Raw genomic sequence first — 6,367 nt, 5'->3', positions numbered from 1 at the left:
AGGTTTGGTTATCGTGTCGTAAGAAAAAAATAATTGGGAAAGAAGAATAAATCTTTTCTAATTGAATGTGTTTGTTCATTTTGACAAGTTTCTCATAGGATGATATTTTATCATACTAATTTCTACTCTACCTTCCCGGAGTTCATTCTCTAGGGAACTCCATTTAAAACATTCTACTCGATTCCTTCCAATCTCCTTAATTTATGATCTTATTAGAAATCATCTTAAAATAATTCCTATCTAATATAGCTATTTGTGTAAGTATTTTATGATTAAGAAGCAACTACCCCTTGTCCATATTGTGTATTAGTCTACTATAACTATAGTATACATTATTGTCTCGACTTACTGCATTTATCCGTGTGATCTACTAACGTCGAAAAATCTCTCTTTTGCCTATCTCTATCCCAATGAGCTGACACTAAAGCTCTTATTTTTTGTTGAGTAATAGTCCGAGTAAGTCTTGAATGAGCCCCTCGAAAGTTTGAGGCATTGAATAAATGAAGCTTTGATGAATAACTAATTGATTTCTTTTCTTTTAGTTATTTTCTTCCCCTTTCCTAGTCTATTAATAACAAAACAGATTCTTCCAATGTATAAAACAAAATTCCAATGGCTTTTGCTACTATAACCTTCCCGACCATGATATATTTTTTTTATAGGCTTTCACCTCGAAATAATAATTTTTTTTTTATACCTAGTATTAAAAAAAAATAGTAAATCAAAAAGTAGTAAATATAAATGGGTATAATGGGTTCCATTATTTCTATGGTTTCTTCGTAAACAATGAGGTCCTCTCTATACACTGGAGCCCCTTCTTTCATTTAACTAATGTTATTGTTAACTTGTATAGTTCACACTGTATGCCTCTACCATAATTATCTAGTAATAGGTCTTTCACAATGAAACCCACCGATACAGCAATGGTATTTAATTATGAAGATTAGCTAAGTAGCTGACCCAGTTAGTCCGTTCTTGCAAGAGTCAAGAACAAGGGCATAACCTCTCCGCCTTTCAAATCGAATTTCCCTGCTTAATGGATACCATTTTCTACAATGGGGAATTCTTTTTCGTCATAAATTAAAAATTGAAATGATTGGGTTTGGTACCAATGAAAACCATAAATTTGATAACACAATAGAAAGATATGATAGATCTTTTTTATTTTTAGATTTACCTTTTTTAGTTCTAGATAGTAAATGGGCTTCTTTCATTCTATCCTATTCATTGGTCCTGATCACTCATACTGGATCAATTGTTTTCTTTCTTTTGGTCTAGCACATTATCTAAACAAGTCACACATACACCCTAGTATATGTTCCTCGTCGCTGAGGACATCCCTGAAGAGCAACGATTTCGTGACATTTCTAATTGACTGTCTTGCGTTTATAATAAGTTGTTTAATAGTTGGCATGTTGAATCATATATATAATGAGCTGGTTTAGATTTATCCTAAATGGATGATTATGAATCATTTACATATTAATGGATTAATTTATATATATTAATAGATTAATTATTAATTAATAGAATATTAAACCCTGTAAAACGATAAAATCGCAAATCGCGGATGTACGTGAAACCTCTGTTCTGTTAGTTTTAGTTTTTGTTATTTTTTTAACCGGTACATGATCAACAATTCCATGGGCTTGGGCTTCTATTGCTGAGATAAAAATATCTCTTTCCATGTCTTCGGAAACAACCCATAAAGGTTTTCAGGACAAATTCTTCCGTCTGTGCCTCATAAAAAGCACTAGAAGGTTGATGCATCATTACCCTGATAATATAACATAAATAGTACGAAAAAAAAAGTTAGAATTGAACAACCATAGAGGCATCTTTTGCTCATTGCATACGGCTCTACAATGGAATTCACTTTTACCTTTTTTTACCTTACATCAAGGAAATAGAAAAAAAAAATAGAAAATATACATATATATAGAGTTTGTCAGATTCACATAGGTAAATGATCCACTAACCACCCTTCCTTTTGGAGTAGTTAAAAAATAGTATGATGGCTTCGTTGCTTTATTATTCTGTCTGTTATTTAGCAATCCCAAAGTTCTTTTTTTTTTTTTCAATTCAAATAAATAAGATTTTTTTTTTCTTATTGATTTTTTTGTTTTTTTTTTTTTTTTGTATTCTTTCATAAAATAAATATTGTTATCTTCGGTGTGAAAATAAAAAAAGTTTGTGATGCTGAAATAGGTTTCCTAATAGATCAGATAAAATTGGAAATACCTTTTATTTATCTCATACTACTCTTTCGATACATAATGTAAGTATTTTGAAAATTTTTTCTTTTTATATGGAATTCGAAGTGCCAAGCTATTATTACTCAATATTCATATTTTCTATAGTACGAAGGCATAGTCTTCGTTATTTCTCTCAAATCCAATAACAAACTCATTGGCACCAAGCATGAGGGAATGCTAGACGTTTGGTAATTTCTCCTCTGACCATAATAAAAGATGTGAGCCCCATATTCAGCTAACCACCATGTGAGCCCCATACAGAGACATTGGCTGGTTCGTTTGAAGAGAGTCTTTTCTATGATCAGACTCGGTCATGTCATGTACGAATAGGCTCCGTGAGATCTAGTAGAAAGAATAAGTGAAGTGATGTGACATAATCCCAGAGTATGTTCTATGTATTTCACTTACTTAATAGTATGGAAATGTATTCATTTCCTCTGCATTGACCCGGTTTATTATACTATTGTAGTGAAACAAGGGATCTGGAGAAGAATAAGAAGAGTAAGGTCTAAACTAGATTAGTAACAGGTAAATCCTTTGTATGTAAAATTTTTTGATATTCTTGGGGATAAAGTCCAATTGCAAGGTCTAAGACGGCTCAGAAAGCACTTGATCATGATTTGTAAGCCTACTTGAGTATTGAGCATTTATTTGTAAGAATTGAATTCCTTACAATGGATGGTTGTTGATACTCCGAAAAAGGAAATTTGGTAAATTTTTTCTTACTCTTACATAGAAACATTCATATAGGTGTGGATACCATATCAAATTTTTTTTTTTTTATGGATCTATTTGGTTCGCTTGATTCATGCTCGAGCCGGATGAGGGATGGATCTAGAATAATTCACCTATCGTAATAACAAAAAAACCTGACTTGAATGATCCTGTATTAAAAGCTAAGTTGGCTAAAGGGATGGGGCATAATTATTATGGAGAGCCCACATGGCCCAACGATCTTTTATATATTTTTGCGGTGGTAATTTCAGGTCCTATTGCATGTAACATAGGTTTAGTGGTTCTAAAACCATCAATGATTGGCAAACCCGTAGATCCATTTGCAACTCCTTTGGAGATATTACCTAAATGGTATTTCTTTCCTGTATTTCAAATTCTTCGTATAGTGCCCAATAAATTATTGGGCGTTCTTTTAATGGTTTTTGTAACCACGGGGCTATTAACAGTACCCTTTTTGGAGAATGTTAATAAATTCCAAAACTCGTTTCATGTCCAGTAGAGACAACCATCTTTTTGATTGGTACCGCAGTAGCCCTATTGATAAATCCCTAAGTTTAGGTCTTTTTAAAATTGATTCAATTGTGAAATAAATAAAAAATACGATGTGTGTATCTAGGGAATAGTCGCTTCAAAGTGATTTCTCCCTAGATACACTTATTTATTCAATTCAATTTTGGATCTATTCAGACTATATGGAAGGTGCTAAAGATTCAAAACTCATTTTTATCCTTTTTTTTTAAATAAAAAAATAATCCATTAAAATTTATGCAAAATGCTTTTCTATTTCTATAATGTCCAATATATGTTTTATATATTCTATGCGAAAATGTTTCATTTTCAAAAGGTCTTCTTCACTGTTATTCAAAGGTCTAATAATGTATGTATATCGAACCTTTTAAGGCAATTATAAAGCCTGGGGTGCAGTTCTAATTGGTCAATAAAAATTGATTTCGATGCTATTTCTTTTTTATTTTTATGTGGTTTAGCCAATCTATCATGAAAAGTAAAAAAAGGTAAAGTAACTTTGTCTTGGTTTTTTTTCTAAATGGAAATTTTATTCTTCTGCATGTAAAAAGGGAATAAATAAATCAATTAAATTCCGGGAAGCCTCCTAAATGCTTCTTAAAAAGTTAAACTTCCATTTGTCCATATTTCAAGAAAAAGCATCTCTTGTTTTTCATTCCCATTCGCATAAGAATGAATATTATGATTGGCATTTCGACAAGCATGAATATAGCATCTATAGGATAACTTCCATCTTGAAAGTTAATTGGCCTTTTTATACGATACCCACGATGCCTTTCGGGTTCTAATTCAATACACAAATTAATTGGTTCCATTAGGTTCGCTATAGGCTGTGTATTATCAACGATTTCCACCGAAGGTGGTAAGATGATGTCTTGAGTAGTATCAGGGACCTTTGACACAAATAGACGCATCACGAGTTCTATAAAGATTACTTCTCAATACAATTTCTTTCAAATTCATTAAAATTTCACATATAGATTCTTGAATACCTGCTATGGTAGAATATTCATGTGGTATTTTATGAAATTTTGTGCGTGTGATACATGTTTCTTCTATTTCTCTAAGCAAAGCTCTTCACATTGCAATGCCTATTGTATCAGCTTGGCCTTTCATAAGTGGAGTCAGCATAAAGCATCCATAATAAAGATGCTTACTATCTACGCATGATTTAACACATTTCTACAAATAGCTTTTAATGCCACATCTCTTCCGAGACCGAGGCCTTTTATCATGACTTTTACCCTTGCATACGTTGATCCACTACTGGCAGAATGCCATTTCCCACTGCGGTTTGGTTGGCAAATGGCATCCCTCATCTTGTACCTTTGAATTCACACTATGGGTTGGTACTTCTTTCTTTTTTTCGAATCTTAGTCCTAAAAAAACCAACAAGTTACACACTAAGCATACTAATTATATCAAATGATTAATCGAATTTTTATTCAACCTTATAAAATTGTTCATTTTTTTTTTAGTTAAGAGAAAAAGAATGAAAGAATTTGTCATTTTTTGTTCTATTACTGGATGGATAAAATAGAACTAAAAATAACTCAAGTAAAGGCCTATTATTGTAATATTAGGGTTTCCATAAGGGTTTTCAATTATTGTAATAGCAATGTTGAGTTTTTGGTAAACACAGTTAAGTTCTTTTTGTACAATCATCTATAATTCTTTGATTCTTCTAGGTTCTATTAATAACTTTGGGAATCCTATATAGATTATGACTTGAATCAAATTAATTCATTTTTGAATTTCCATACATGAAATTCCCTTGACACTAAAAGATATTTTCATATTTTTTTGTACATAATATTTGATACAGCTTCTTACTTTTTGATCTTCTTGTAGATCCTCCAAATAATTTTTTGGTTGTGCAAACCAAAAAGAATGATGACCTTAGGTTGCGCCAAGTCCGAAACCAAGTGGATTTATTTTTTGTCCCATAATCCCCCGCTACTATACACATCATGACATATCATATCGATGTACTTCTTTTTTTTATTCATCCATGTTTTTTTAAGCATAATATGGTGTATTTTATTTGTATTTTTTATTATAAAAAATATTTGTCATTTAACCTTAAAATTCTTCAAAGACAATTTTGTTCTTTAAATAGTCTGTATAATAATGTACAGCTACATGTTTTAGTACAATAGTTATATGACAAGTGGGTCTTTTTATTGGATAACCTTGTCCCCGAGCTCGAGGTTTTAATTTTTTCATAGTAATGCCTTCGTTGACTTCCGCTTTACTAATTTTTAACTCTGCTTTGGTGAAACCTCTACTGTGATTAGCATTTGCTGCTGCAGAAGAAACCAATTTTAAAATGGGAGAACATGCTCGATAGGGCATGAGTTCAAGTATCAGAAGTGTTTCTTCGTAAGAACGCCCACGAAACTGATCAATTACTCTTTGCACTTTGTGAGCAGACATATCTATAAATTCACCTATAGCGTGTTCTTCTATATATCAGTCCATCTTGTTATTCTTTCTCACAAGGTTTACCTTTCACCAATGAACAATAAGTATCTATATTCACTTTTTGTATTTATTAAAAAAATTTTAACGATGAGATCTATTATCATTTTTGCATGTCCTTGGAAACTTAGAGTAGGTGAAAATTCTCCCAATTTATGTCCTACCATACAATCTGTTATATAAATTGGCAAATCCTTCTTTCCATTATGGATAGTAATAGTATGCCCAATCATTGTCGGTATAATGGTAGATGCTTGGGACCAAGTGACTATTATTTCTTTTTCTGCTTTTGAAATGTCCGATGTATGGGTATCTGATGTATCAGCTTCCACAACTTGGATACTTAAAACAGGTCTTTTATCTTCAGGTAT

This window comes from Ziziphus jujuba, chromosome 11, assembly GCF_031755915.1.
Source record: "Ziziphus jujuba cultivar Dongzao chromosome 11, ASM3175591v1".
NCBI lineage: Eukaryota > Viridiplantae > Streptophyta > Magnoliopsida > Rosales > Rhamnaceae > Ziziphus > Ziziphus jujuba.
This window is presented reverse-complemented; position numbering follows the sequence as displayed.